Source organism: Pinus tabuliformis, chromosome 9, assembly GCF_031772625.1.
Source record: "Pinus tabuliformis cultivar Carrire ecotype Pingquan chromosome 9, CPIR1, whole genome shotgun sequence".
NCBI lineage: Eukaryota > Viridiplantae > Streptophyta > Pinopsida > Pinales > Pinaceae > Pinus > Pinus tabuliformis.
The window spans coordinates 1683272500-1683288504 of NC_142307.1; positions in this window are offsets into that span (position 1 = coordinate 1683272500).

A 16005-nucleotide genomic window follows, 5' to 3' on the forward strand; every position below is an offset into this window, starting at 1 on the left:
AGACACTAGAATTTCATGTGCACCTTTGGTTTAGTCTCCCTGTCTTTCTTAAAGTTCTGCAATTCTAAGCAGAGGCTTTATAACTGAGAGTGAATCTGTTGTACCCCCAAAATCGCATCCTAAATAGGAATTACATGCAAACTCATAGCGATTTTCAAGGCTTCTACCTCAGTTCCTATCTTCTGTTGCAACAGAGGAATCCTCAGGTTGGGCAGAAGTGAAGCAATAAACCACTCGCGATGCTGACCATCTCTAAGCTACATGTTAGCTTCTCAAATCTGGAATTTCAGACTTTGATCTAATTCCTAAGGCATCTCATCAACCTTCATAATGATTTCCTTAAATCCAACTACTGATGGAGAATCATACTTGGACTTACTAAACTCCTTGTTTAGGGCTACCCTAGTCTTTGCTAGCAATGCCAGGGGATTATCTGAATAGTATTTAATATACCAAGTCAGCACGTGATCTTGCAGAGCGGTAACCAATTGTGCCTTTTCATATTATCATCAGTAATTTGTTGCGTTGTCCACACAGAGTTCACAACAAACCAGAACTACTCTGTATCTTCATTCCCTATGCCATTGAAAATTAGTAGCTTCATTGTGTTCAACATGTTGAATGGTGGTGGTGGTGGTGGAGGTGTGGGCGAAGGTGTGTGCAGTGGAGGTGGAGGTGCAGGTGGAGTGGACGGATGATTTACTCAAGGAATCCCTTTAGTGATTAGTTGAAAAGCACTTCGTGACGGAGTCATTTTCGCCCCTTCGTCGTCACTTATAGGAGGTCCAATCAAGGGACTATACTCTGGTCCTGATCCTTAACAATTTCTAGATAATCATCCACTCTGCATAGCTCTGAACATCAAGATAATGGAATAACCCATTTTTCACATAGAAACGTTTTAATCTAGGTATTCAAATATCTTAAATAATTACCTCATGGTCCTTTGAAAAATCATCGCTCCGCTTCATTGTACCTGACTGAGGTATCAACTGCAAATTCTGTAACAAATCCTCCCAGAATCTAATCGAGCCAATGATCAACAACCTGCGCGATCTGATTTTCAGAGGCTTCTAATTGTCGCACTAATTTAGGAGTCCACATTATAGGATTATCAAGCTTCCACCTTCCTTGGTTGGCTGTCAATTTAGCTAACCACTCATACAGTTTAATGGGAAAAGTGTAGAAGAAGATCTCGTGTATTTCTGTATACAGGTAGCTACTCAACCAATCTTCCTTCGACAAGCGCAGATTCCTATTTTCTTGCACCGCGAACTCATGAATCTTTTGATCCAACCACTTTTCAATTTCTTTCTTGGTCGGATTCCAGTGATGCGACATCACACATCTCTTTCAAGCAGATCCTGGTCCCGGCAACGGAACCATTTTTTGGCTTAGGGGGTCCTAATCCAGGTTCAGAGTTAGTTGTGCCAACTAACAAATCCCTACACTAATGGCTCTTTTGGAAACAACCCACATAGTGCAGGCTGCAGTCTCACTCAAAGTAGTGTGAGGGGATGCTAGAACCAAGTTTCTACATCCAGAGATGAGTGTAATGTCTTTTAGTGCCCTAGATCTACTTTCGCACAGATCGATAATCCCTTAGGGCTCGGTACTACAACTGTATTAAAACAGTCTTCAAACCTCCGAGAAGGTCTATGATCAGCCTTTGCGGACCCTTAAAAGTCTATTTATCCACTTACGTGCATCGGAGAACAATCCTTAATTAGTGTTCGCATAGATCTACTTAGGTCATTTAGTAAACATAAGATAATTTATCATAGTCTTCGTGAAAGTACTTAACATGAATTGCGTACATTTATTAAGACTTATTCAAGAGAATTGCTTATCATTAGATCAATATTCCATAAACACATTATTCATCAACAACATATATCATAAACAAAAGTAAACATAGATAAGCAGATATAAACAGGAATTTATTTGGTAACTTTCTTTATTGATCTTTCGTTCATATTTACAAACTCAAAACTACCATGCACACTCAGCTATAGGGGTCCATGCACTCAGTTATGGACTCTACCTAGGCCTCTGCAAACTCAGCTGCAGAGCATTTCTTCTCCTATCGAACCCACTTCTTTGCGTTATCACTACTCTTCTATTGACCCATTACTAACCTAATCTCTATAGACATGCCTTAGACTTTCTAAGACACGCCTATTTATACCCTTTTTCATACAATCCCATGGTCTGTGGACCATGGGTGGGTCTCAAAGCCAACTCAAACTTTACATAAATAAGGGGCTAAAACCCCTTTGACTCCTAAGCATCTACGCGCTTTTCATCCACAAATAGCGGAGAGTTTACATTCTTTACAAAAATATATCAAAACTTGGGTTATTGTAACCCCAAAACTGACCCAGGGGACCCCATCCCAACAAATTCACTCCATAAAAATCACAAAAATTAAGAAATTAAATCCTATGATCAAGTATAGATGTTCCACCCTCGTCATCAAACTTTAATTCAGAGAAGTTTTAAATTAGTTATGTGGGAATTGTAATATTTTCTCTATTAGAAAAACACCCCTGGATTATGATTTGGGGAATATGAGACATTTCAAGATGAAGATTCAAAGCAGACTCAATGGGCTCAACTTGTCATTTGGACCTCCCTCTAGTGCCAAATTTATTGACTGTGTTAGATGTCACCAATAGTATGGGGTCTCCCGAGTATGAAGTCTCAATTATACCTCACACCATTTAGGATAAGAGCCCCATCTAGGAATTAAGGCTCAACTTCCATTTATACTTAGATATTTTCCTTGACTAAAATTAACGCATAAGAGAGCACACCTAATATACTTTGAGATAAGCATGTAGGTTAGCCCTGTGAAGAATACCATCACAATGTATATAAGTTGTTTTCATGGACGGGGAAAGAAAGAGTGAGCCTTTAGAAGAAAAGTAATAGTGCTATCATAATAAAGACACATGCACATACATAGAAAGAATCATTAATTAACCTACGAAATAGTTCACAAAGTAACAATGATCATGAAAGCAAGTAAGGACACATATTTAACAAGATGTACACATAATCCAATGAAATAGTTCATTTTCTTTAGTACATATGAACACAAACATATATTGTAAACATTAAAATAATAGTCTTACAACATCCATGATACATGGATGAAAGTGTGTCGGCTATGATAGCTTCAAGATATTAAGTGAATAATCCAAGATACACAATTGCAATGATGTATCACTAGCCCCAATAGTGGAACATTAAGCCACTACTTGCTCCACAAAAGAATGACCTTCTCTCCTATGCCAATCTTGAAAAGCCACGGTGAAAATTCTATTGCTTGATTTATGAGGGTTTATTTGTAACAAATGAGGTGATCTTTGACCTCCATGCCAACTCTTGACCTTCCACATAAATCTTGAGCTCCCATGTGACTTTTGAGCTCCTACATTACTCTTGGACTTCCTAGCAACTCTTCGCATTCCATGTGTGACCCTTGGGCTTCCACACATTTTACACTTTCCAATTTTCAAAATTACATAATTACATTCCACCGATAATTTGGAAAAATACATAGAACAAAATAAGACTCTTGTGTTCACACTTTGAGAAGCTACAATTTGGCAACTATGACATGAGACTTCATTGTACTATGTCAATGTCAAGTTCTTTCTTTGTTGTTATGTTTTCAACACTTCATGATAGATCTGGAATGTGTTGGTGCAATAAGATGTCCTTTTACAGGCAATATTAATTCCTACATTAATTATCAACCCAAGGCAAGTCTTTTTATTTCAAGAGTGTCAGCACTATATATGCAGTGAATTCAGAGGTTAACTAATAATAAATCGTTGCAATTTCTAATGATTATCTCTTCAAACTCAATCCAAATGATTCTGAAAGAACTATCAAAGAAATTCATAACACACTTTGCAATTCTACTTAACCTATTATCGAAGCAAATGAATCTGAATACAACTGTAAAGAATCACACTTGGCAATCTTAAATGGAATTGAAACTAACTCACTCAATCATGAAAGATAAATGTGACAATTTAACAGCAAATGATAATTGAACAACAAATCCTAATTGAACAGTGACTTATAATTAGACATCAAATCCTAATTGAACAACCACTGATATCTAAACAGCAAATGATTGTAAGAGCATATTATGGAAAGCAATCAATTCTATCTCTGAAATATATGATAACATTACTTGGAATGAACAGCTATCTAATGCTGAAACTAAAATAACCAATTCAATCAAAAGAATTACGCCTGTATAACACATGGCTAAATCAGAATCTTGAATAAACAGCAAAGCAAATCAGAATCGTCAATCCTCACGATAATTGAAATGATATTAACTTCATATTAACAAACAGTAAAGAATGAATATAAAAGATTATAACACAGGTGAAGCAGAGATCTTCTCTTGACTGGGCCCAGAGTCGCCAAAAGTCTCCGCTATGAGATACTCAGAATATAATTATGATTTAAATGTATTCTTCTTCATTAAAGCAAGTAACAGATTTACAGCACACCAAGGTAATAATATTATATGTCCAAAAGAATAATTACAAATTGTGAATTTCTAAACTAGTCGTGCAGTTTGTCTTTCAGCCTTATCTATAACATTTAGAAAAGTAAATAGATAAAAGTGAATCTTGTGAATTTCTGAACTAGTCATGTAGTTTGCCTTTCATCTTTATATATAACATTTAGAAAAGTAAATAGATAAAAGTGAATCCTCAAGATCAATGGATCCTGAGGATTTCGCAATACTCGATCTGATTCTGTCATAAAATGGCATCGGTCTACACGGTCTTTCGTTGTCCTGCTTTGCCTCTGACGTTGTATTTTTTCCTTTATGAGATGCTATTGTTCAGTCGATTTAACATCCATCATCCAATTCACGTCTTCTGCACATAAAGATAGTAAAAATCAATTTTTCTTGCTTAGATTTGTCTAATTTGTTACTGATTACTTTTACCCAATTCCAGTTGTGTTTCCTCTACTTTTATCCATAAAACGAAGTTAGAAATGTGAAAACAAATGCTAAATAAATCTATTTACAAGGAGAAAACGTATCTTTTTCTCGTCCCAATATACTCCCCAGCTTACCTTATTGCATGTCCTCATGCAATTAAATGGTTTAGGTGCAGCTGAGTTAGGGAATAGGTAGGATATACCTCCTCCTTTTAAACTCTAAAACTATTTTTCTTCTTAAGCACAACGAAAGCCCGATTCACCTCTTGATCTATCAAGTTATAATCACAATGGTGCATGTGTGGGGGATACCATATGATTGGGTTCTTATACCAACATACTATCCATTCGGGCCCCATGGTTAATACCATGTTACTGTATTTATGGAAGCGAGAGGAGGCAACTTTGAAATTCCAGTATCTGAATGGTTCTCTATTCCAGACAGTATCATTGGAGACTTCCCACCTTTGTCTAGCTACAGACAAGGCTTCTTCCTTGATCTCCTGGAAGTAATCCTTCCCAACTTGTAAAATGTTTGTGTGGAATGGCCCTAATTGGCCCACAACACCAGCTCGCTTCATAAATTGCTTGTTCCTGACAAAGAGATGCAGGGGTTTTGTAGGTTCCCCCCTAACCCATAGGTAGATGCCATATTCCCGTTTTCTAAAAGTATTATGGGCCTTGGCCCATTTAATTTGGTTATTAGCAAAGGAAAGAATGGCTTGGAATTGGACATCCCCTATAAAGGGGCCAGGGTTGCTATCTCTGTCATCTTCTAAAAAAAATTATGCATGTCAATTTCACACAAGAGGTGTTCTACTTTCTCATTCTTCTCTCTGAAGCACTTGATAAAGTCTGGAGTAGTCTTTATTTCCACAAACTTTCCAGCCTTAACATCTTTGATTTTCAGCAAGAGGTACCTTTCCAGGAGGAATATTTCATAGTTTGTAGCAAGAGCTCGGCATGACAAGGTGTCTGAATCAAGAAAGCAGACAGTCTCCAACTTCTCTTTAGCCTTTTGTAATTTTTCATGTGCTTTCTCAACCTTTTTATGCTTAACCTTGTACTGAACGAAGGTCTCATCCTCAGTGGTTATGAGTGCCTCAAACTTCTTTCTTAATTCTTGATGTACATGTAGGGGCACTACTTCCTCTTTGTGTTGAGTTAATTCCTGCTGGACCTTAGTTAGTTCATCCTGCAATTTTCTAATGACTGCTTCCCTTACTAGGGGGATGTAAGTAGGTGTCTCCTCTATTTGGGCCTCATTATCTTGTGTCTCCATAGGCTCAGTCTAGACAGCAGCCTCGGCTACTTCTTGAATCATGCAATAATCAACTAGGATGCTTTCTTCAACATCAGTTTGAATAGCAATGTTCATAGTAGGGAAGTCCGTTTGGGTCTCCTGTGGGCAAACACAGGGGTCTTCAGTCTACATTTCACTATCTTCTACAAGACATGGCTTTGTCTAAGTTTCCTTTGAGTAAACCAAAAGAATCTCAGTCTAGGTTTCAGCATATTTTCTAGAACAATGTTTTGTTTGTGTCCCTATGATCTCCATTTCCACTTTCAGTTTTCTGACTCTGACTGCTTCTTTTAACCATTGTCTTAGCTACCCAATTATTCTCTTTTGTTTTCTATACTTTTTAAGCATTTTCTGAGCCTGGCCTTGTAGGTTTTATTTGTTGTGATACTTCCAACCGGTGGTGGTACAATTACATTTACCTTAGGTTCCTACTCAGATGGAATTGTGTTACTGTTAGGGAGTATTTCAATTGGAATTGTATCTCCCAATGGAGCTTCACCTTCCAGTTCATTTTCATAATGAATTTCTCTCTTAGGAGACCTCAATGGAATGGTTTCTCCTGAGCAAATGTCGTTCTCTGGGCTTTCTTCTAGGTGGGCCTCGTCCTCGAGGGACTTCATAAAACTAACATTTCCTGGCTGATTTTCATCTCCTAGGGTTTCATCTATAAGATCTTCTTCAACTGGGGGGTGCAATGGACTAGTAGCTGCTGATTGATCTTCCTCTCTAATTTTTTCTTCTTCGTGCACTTCTGCTTCTAGGGGTTTTTCCACAGAAGGGACTGGTTCCCTCTGTTCTTCAAAAAAATCAGTAAACAACAAGGTTTGATCATAACCAGGGTTGTAAGTAGAGGCAGATTGGTTGGGGGTACAATTATGTCCTTCAACATTCTCAAATTTTTCTCTTCCCTCACCAAATATCCCCATGTTTTCCAATACCCTGGCCACCTCTTCCTCATAGTCTTACAAAGGGGCATTTTGCGGACTTGGGGGTGGTGTGTGAGATGGCTCGGCCTCATTTGTTTGAATTAGGGTTTGTCGCTACGACTTCACCCGCACAGAGAACCTTCATTTTGCTGGGTTCAAGGGCACAGAGGAATTCTTCATTTTCAGTGTCCTTCTTAGACCTGGGGTTATTGGTCCTTGTTATTTTGTTGCTGGGTTTTCTGTAGGTTGGGCCAGAGTAGGATTTACAATATTGTCCCAGGTTAGTTGTTGCTTGGCGAGTCCATGCATGATAATCAATTTGATCAGCCCATGATGACTGATGACTATGTGTGGGTCCTTAGCTTTCTTCACTTGACGAGCAACATCATGCAATAGGGAATTCAAATAAAATGACAAATTAACTGAAATTTTTTGTTTTAGGATGGCTAACAGTTTGAGTTGGCGAGGCTTTACCACATCCTATCGATCGTCGCATGTGATGTAACTTTGCAAAATGACTGCCAATTCCAGCCATGGTTGTCTTAACATTGAAGGGTGAATCCCTTTCCCTGTTCGCACCAATTGCTCACCTCGGTCCTGGAATACTACAACTGCATTGTACAGAAGGATGTGTTTGTCTGTCCATTTTTTTCCCTCAACTGGAAGTCCAGTGACTTCGGCTATGACTGCTTCAAAGACTGTTATGTCCCTACCTCTTACTGTGGTGTTGCCATTCTGCAAATTCTATAGGAATTCGAGTGTCATATCTTCATGAAATCCTTGCAATTTATTCAAATATTGCAACCATCCAGCATGCTCAAGAATTGCACGAGCCTAGTCCGATACCATGAGCACTGTGGGTTCATTTTGGATGGCTCTACCTCCCATGGCTATTGTTTTCATGTGATTGGTTCACTTGCATGCACTTCTCTTGCACTTTCGCAATTTAGAACAGTAGCAAAGAACATTAAAGCAATTAATAGGAAAATGACGTTGTCTTGGGAATTAACATCATATACATTCAATTCATTTGTCTCGCCAGCAATATTTGACATAGACTCATAATCAATCCGCATGCAATCCATAATGGTTGTCGTCCTTTGTCCAATCAAAAATACTTTGATAATAATTACACATACACAATCATCATGTCGTCCTTAACCCAGAAATCAATTTAATAATTATCACACAATTATCCGTAAACTATCATGCATGTTGTTCATATGCAGACCATCCCCCCTCCAATGGGAAAAGGGCGTCCAGGTCCGCCAAGCATGGGAAAAACAGGAGAAAGCCCCGTTGATACATAAATGCAAACAACCAATCAATAAAAAGCAGCGCAATACACAACAGGGCAATTAAAGAAATACACGTCATCAGATTTGCAATGGCCGTAAATTAAAACAGAGATTTAAGTCATTATATCAAAATATTTTTACCTTAAGTGGTATTAGTAACAATGCATAACTGGCGGTAAGTATTAATGACTATCATAAAGTGATTGGACAAATATGATATAAAAAATATGTGACTTAAGTTACCATGCATGTTGGATTTTTATAAGTGTTGTTCAAATGGGAAATTTCCTTTAGAAACGAATTCATAGGTGGTAATAGAATATAGATCATTTGGCAATGTCAGATAGTACTCCAATACCACAAGCAAAGCCACTACTACCAGCAGGCATTCATAGCCTCGACAGGGTTTCTTTTTAACCCCACCAACGAGCCAGAGTCCTCCTTTTAGTATGTAGATGATTATTTCTTTTCTTGTCATAAAGATACCACTATGCTAGCATGGTGACCAAATAATCATAGTGCCATTCACCAGGATATAACAAAGTGATAAGGTAGGCTCGTTATGAGACCCCCTGTCCATCCTATAGTTTTAATTATCAATAAGGTCATTACCTTGGTTTGGTGGCCAAAATGGAATGTCACCTGTTACATCCTTATGATCATGGGAGGTTGTCTCGTGATGAGACCCGCTATCCTATTTTGTTGCGTTTTCATATTTATTTATTTTCATGTTTTTATGCTTTTATTGTAAAAAGAGGGAGGCTCATTTACTCCTTAAGAGTCGAGGATGGTGTAAGAAGTAAGAAAAATGCCAATGAAAGTTTATACTTTTACCCCCATATCATCATATCAAAGGGATTTATCCATTTGAAAGTGTGAAAGATAAACTAACATGGTATTAAAATAATAAATCATTTTATGATGTGTCCAAAGAAAAGATATTCAGCTAGTCATTATAAAGATGCACCATGTTAGCTGTTGAATAAAGATGACCATCAAAAGGTTTTATAAGTCATAATGGTATTAACCTTACTGTTTTCCTTTATCTTAGGCACAAAACCAACCACATGGTTTTCATTAGAAACATAAAAGAGAAAGAAAAATAGAAAAAAGAGTTCCCAACAATGAAACAACAAAGAGAAATCACAGTTGCTTATTCTACCGATTACACACAAAAAGCAAAATCAACACAAAAACACAAAAAGTGTTGTTTAAGTGATTGAACAAAAATCGTTCAATCGATTGAACAACAAAACTGTAGAAGCGCTAAAATGTTGTTCAATTGATTGAACAACAATCGTTCAATTTATTGAACAACAAAATCTAAAAGAAAAACACACAAGCATTATTCAATTGATTGAACAACAATCGTTGGAACAACAAAATTGGAAAGAAAATAACGTGTTGTTCAATTGATTGAAAAAAAAAAGTGTTGTTCAATTGATTGAACAGCAAAAATCGTAAAATGAAAAAAGTGTTGTTCAATTGATTGAACAGCAATCGTTCAATCGATTGAACAACAAAAATAAAAAATGCAAAAAGTGTTGTTCAATTGATTGAATGGCAACAATTCGGAAAATGCAAAAAGTGTTATTCAATTGATTGAACAACAATCGTTCAATCGATTGAATAACAAAAATCAAAAATGAAAAAAGTGGTGTGCAATTGATTGAACAACAATCGTTAAATTGATTGAACTAGAAAAAATCAAAAAACGCTAAAAGTGTTGTTCAATTGATTGAATAGCAATCGTTTAATCGATTCAATAACAATCGTTTAATTGATTGAAAAGCAAAACACACAAGGTGTTTTTCAATTGATTGAACAGCAATCGTTCAATCGATTGAACAACAATCGTTTAATCGATTGAACAACAATATAAACAGAAAAATAAGTGTTGCTCAATTGATTGAACAACAAGCGTTCAATCGATTGAAAAGAAACATACACACAAAATAAGTGTTGTTCAATTGATTGAACAACAATCGTTCAGTTATTTGAACAGCAACGCAAACACAAACATAAGTGTTGTTCAATTGATTGAATAGAAATCATTCAATCGATTGAATAGAAATCATTCAATCGATTGAACAACACTTATCAAACACCCAAAACAAGAAAAATCCTCATATCTACATGATGATGCCTAACTGATTGCAATTAATAAAAAAAAGAATATATGCATTATTTGCAATTTAAAGAAGATCACAATTTTTATAAAAGAAAATTTGTCGGTTCATCACTCCCTACAGCGAAGATTTGCATGGAGGGGTCCTCACGTACCTGTTGACAAAAAGAATCCTTGGTGAGTGGTTTGTGATAGAGACGCACCCAATGCCCATTCACCTTGAAAGAATGGCCAGACTCATCAATGGTAGTCAAAGTGAGAGTACCATTGTTATGTGCTTCCTAAATTTCATAAGGGCCGAGCCATGTTGTTTGTAACTTTCCTGGAAAGTCTTGGAATCTGGAGTCAAAGAGCAGTGCCCAATCCCCCTTCTGAAACATCTTCGTTTTATAAGGTTTTCATGCCACCTTTCCCTTTGTTGTTGAATAATTGCATTCCATTGTAGAGTGAGCAGTCGAACCTCGTCTAGTTCGTTGATTTGTTGAGGTTGTTTGGTTTGGGCTTCTATTAAATCTAGCCCCACTTCCTGAGTCATTCTTAGAGTCTTTATTTTGAATTCAATTAGAAAAATAGGTTCTTTTCTAAACATGAGTTGGTACGAAGAGTATCTAGTAGTATTCTTCCAAGTCGTGCGATAGGCCCACAAGGCCTCTGGCAGTCTAGCAGCCTAGTCTTGTCGATGTGTTGAGATTGTCTTGGTCAGAATTGCTTCAATGACCTTATTGGTGCTTTCAACCTGCCTGTTCGCCTGTGGGTGATACAGGGAAGTGATCCTGTGCATAATGTGATGGTTTCTGAGAGTGGTTGTAATCTTGTGTCCTATAAATTGCCCTCCCCCATCTGTTATCACTTCCCACGGTAAACCATACCGCACAAATAGCCCAAAAAGGAAGTTAATCACAGCTTCCTCTGTGGCTCTTGGAAAATCTATTGTTTCCACCCATTTCATCACATAATCTATGGAAACCAATATGTAGGCTTTCTGATTTGATGGCGGATGGAATGGGCTAACAAAGTCCAATGCCCATCTTTTGAAGGGTTCTATGACTAGTTGGGGTTGTAGTAGCATTTCATCAGATTAGCCAGGCTGACCCATCCTTTGGTAGTTATCACAAGCCTGGGAATATTTCTTAGCATCTTTAAAAATAGTGGGCCAATAATAGCCCATCTGTAGTACCTTATGCCCTGTCCTTCGATCTACGAAGTGTCCCCCATAGGGCTCCTCATGGCAATCCTTCAAGATGTCATAAATCTCATCCTTCAAATGTCTAGGCAGCTTCCCCACTCCCAGATAATTTGCTACATCTGCGTACCATGGCGTCTTGACTGCTATGGCAAACAAATGTTCATCTAGAAATTGGTCATCCACTGCCAGTGGATCATTTACCTTCGGGACTCGAGATAGAAAATGGGTGACAAGGTTTTCCTTCCCCAGACGATCTTTAATAGTGATGTCAAACTCCTGCAAAAGAAATAGCCAACGAGTCACTTGACCATTCATGATTGGTTTGTTAGCTAAATACCTAATGGTGGAGTGATCAATATACAGAAAAACTTGGTAGCCAGTTATATAATGTCTAAATTTGTTTATGGCATAAATGACAACTAAGAATTATTTTTCTTTTACTGTATAATTAAGCTTTGCAGTAGTAAGATTTTTGCTAATGTAATATATAGCATAAGGTTTCATGTCCTCCTCCTGGCAAATGACAGCCCCTATTGTTGCATCTGATGCATCCGTGGATATGTGAAAAGGCAGCTCCCAGTTTGTTCCACGTAATATTGGTGCTGTTGAGACTCATTTCTTTAAACCTGTAAAAGTTATGTCACATTTTTCAGACCATTTAAAATCAACATTTCCAGTTAAAAAATATAAAGGAGCAACAATTTGTGAAAAAAATTTGATAAACCTGCGATAATAGCTTGCATATCTCAGGAATCTACGTACCTCCCTCTGAGTACAGGGTGTAGGCAGTAAAATAATTACCTATATTTTTGCGGCATCTACCTATTTCCCTACTGCAAAAATGTAATGTCCCAAGATTACGCCTTCTGTCATCATCATGTGACACTTGACATTGCTTAAACATAATCTGGTAGCAATGCATCGGTCTAAAACATTATCTAATGTTTGAAGTGCTTGATCAAATTCATCACCATATGGAGTAAAAGCATCCATATAAACTTCAAGTCTTTCATTTATTAGATCAGCAAAAATGTTGAGTATGGCTCTTTGAAATGTGGTTGGGGTGTTGCATAATCCAAATGGTAACACTCTGTAAGCGAACATACCCCAGAGGCGCGTGAAGGTTGTTTTATATTGGTCTTCAGGGGTGATTTGGATCTGAATGTAGCCACTGAAGCCATATAGAAAGGAAAAGAATTTCTTTCCTGCCAAAGTATCAAGGACTTGATCAATAAAGGGAAGAGAGAAGTGATATTTCTATGTTTCCTTATTCAATTCTCGGTAATCCACACAGATATGCCACTTCCCATTTTTCTTGGGGACGACTACCAATGGAGAGACCCATTTTCTATCCAAAATAGGATAAATGAAATTCACATCCAATAGATTTTGTAATTCTTCTTTTACAATGTCCTTGAGATGCGGATTCAATATCCGCTGAGGCTGTCGAATAGGACGAGCATCCTTTCTGGTATAGATTTGATGTGTGCACAATTGTGGTTCTATACCCTTCATGTCAAGGTAATCCTAGGAAAATTCCCCTTTATATTTTTGTAGGACCTGAATGAGCTTTTGTTGTTGTCACTGTCCAAACTATCATTAATGTTTAAAACTTTGCCTGGTTCAATTTCCACAAGCTTTCTGTTATGGAAAGCCATCGTCTGGATGTGCTGATCATTAGTATCCTTCAAAGGATCTTCCAAGGCTTCATTATCAAGAATTTCTTTTAACATCTGACACTTTACATTGCTCACATTAGCTAGCTGATTGATAAAATTGTTGATGACATCATCTTCAGTCTGATCTTTGAATTCAAGTGCCTCTACTACTATGAGTGGTGAACAGATGCTTTCTTCCAGGTATGCTGGTGGTTGTTTACATATTTTTACAATGGGCAGACTTGGTTTGGTAGGAGGATATAAAACAAGATTTTTTATAGCATCCCCCTTAGCAATAGTCATGTTGCCCTCTTGGTAGCCTATATAAGCATCAACTGTCGCCAACCAAGGTCGGCCCAGAATCAGAGGGTGCCCATCCAATCGACTCTTTGGGTTTATAACAATAAAATCTACTGGATACTCCCATGAATCAACAGAAACTGTAATATCATGTAACATTCCTTATGGCCTTACCACCGAACGATCAGCAAGTTCTAGTAAAGTGGTGGTTGGTTCCAGAGCTGTAATACCAAGTGCTTGACAGGTTTCTGCTGTTAAAATGTTAATGGTTGCACCCAGATCAACTAGTGTATTGGGAAAGGAATGGCCATATATTTGAACTGTAACTATGGGGTTCCCAGGATCTTCATACTTTACCAGAGTTTCCCCTCCCAAGAGTAAATCAGATAAGGTTCCTACAACATGAATGGTGGGTGAAGTTTTTTCTTTCCTCACAAGCTTCTTTACACATAACTCTTTAATTATTTTAGCATAGATGGGAATGTCTTAGATGTTCTGGAGGAGAGGAATTTTTATACAAATATTTTTTAGTTCCCCTACAAGATCAAAATCTAGGTAAACAATCATCTTAAGTATTGTTAACCTTTCAAGGAATGGGGGAGAAGTGACTATGAGTTCCTTAGGATATTTATGTTGATTTGTCTCTTCTCCTTGTTTTATTTCAATATCAATTACAAGTGGTGGTATATGTACAAGTGTGGTTTCGATCTCAGTTGATGGCTAGTCCCTGTTTTCCTTAGGGGTGATGATACGTCCTAACCTCAATTTTAGTTCATTACATTCTTTTTGTTCAATCTCATAGTCCGAGCTTTCGACAATCTGCACCAGCTGAACCGGCCTGTTATTGGGATTCGAATTCGATTGAGTTGGCAATTGAGGGTGTAGAAGAGGCTGAGGATTTTAATGTAATGGATAAGGAGTTGATAATGCAGGTTGAGGTTGAGGACTTGTTCCCATAGGATTATTGGATATTCCGAAAGGTTGCTTCCAATTTGTAAACCAGTTTGGATTTTGAGAATTGGACACAGGCCACTGGGATGGATAGGGATTACCTTGCCAAACAGGAGCAAAAGGAGAATTTAGCCAACCATTACCCGGAAAGGATTGAGTTCGCCACGGTGTCATAGGGAATGGTTGAGATTTCCAATTTGAGTAAGGTGATTGGCCTATCCATGCTGCCACAGGGTTTTGTTCTTGATTAAACTATGAAGAAGGAAAGAATTGGGATGCATCTTGTGACATACTTGTAGGTTTGGCCTGCCACTATCGACGTTGGTTCATTAGATACACTAGCTCTGTCTCTTCTTCTGCTTCCTTGAAGACTACTTTCAGCCCTAGAAGTGATGGACATTGTTCAGTGGTGTGATCCTTAGTACAAATAGCACATGTCTGAACCATATCCAACAGACACTCCCGTTGGTTGTGCTTCTTTCGGCAGCATGGGTAGAAAATGGCCAAGTTTTGTTTTGCTAAGGCTTCTTTCTGTTTAGCCTGCAAGACATCTAGCTACATTGTGAGGGTGCCCAGAATGTCCGTCTTGAAATCTTCCAAGAGGTTACTGATTTCCATTCGTGTTATGCCTCCACTGTGTGGTTTTCTTCCCCTACTCATGGGATCTTGGCTTCCTGTTCCTATACGTGTGCTTCCTTATGAACACCTGATACACAAGCAAATGATTTCATCATAATATTCTTGAGAAATATCCCCTTTCCCCATTAATTTTAGAGTTTCTATCCATTCTTCTTTCATTCCTTTAATTAAAATAGCTCTTATGACTTCTTTTGGTAAGGTGGTGTGTGGAGATCTCAGCAAATTATAATGAAAATGTTCAACATATTCTTCTAAAGTTTCATTGTCCTCTGCAGCCATCTTAAAGATTTCATCTTTTAGCTCCCTAGTCTTGCAAAAGTCCTGGTATCTTATGAGGAAGGAAGTTTTCATATCACCCCAAGAGTTGATAGTACGTCCACCCAGACTCATGAACCATCTTAAAGTTGCTCCTTTCAAAGTAGAAGGGAACAGTTTTAGCTTTTAAGGGTCAATGGTGTAGTCATACCCTCTGCAGATGGCGTCAAACTCGAAATTCAAGGCATCATGATCCTCTATGATCATCCCATGAAAATTTTGGATGCTCTGCAGAGGAATAGCCTTCATGGAGGCATTGGCCACTTGATTGACTATGGGGTATTCCAATGTCGAGGTTTGACCTTGAGGTGGTTGATT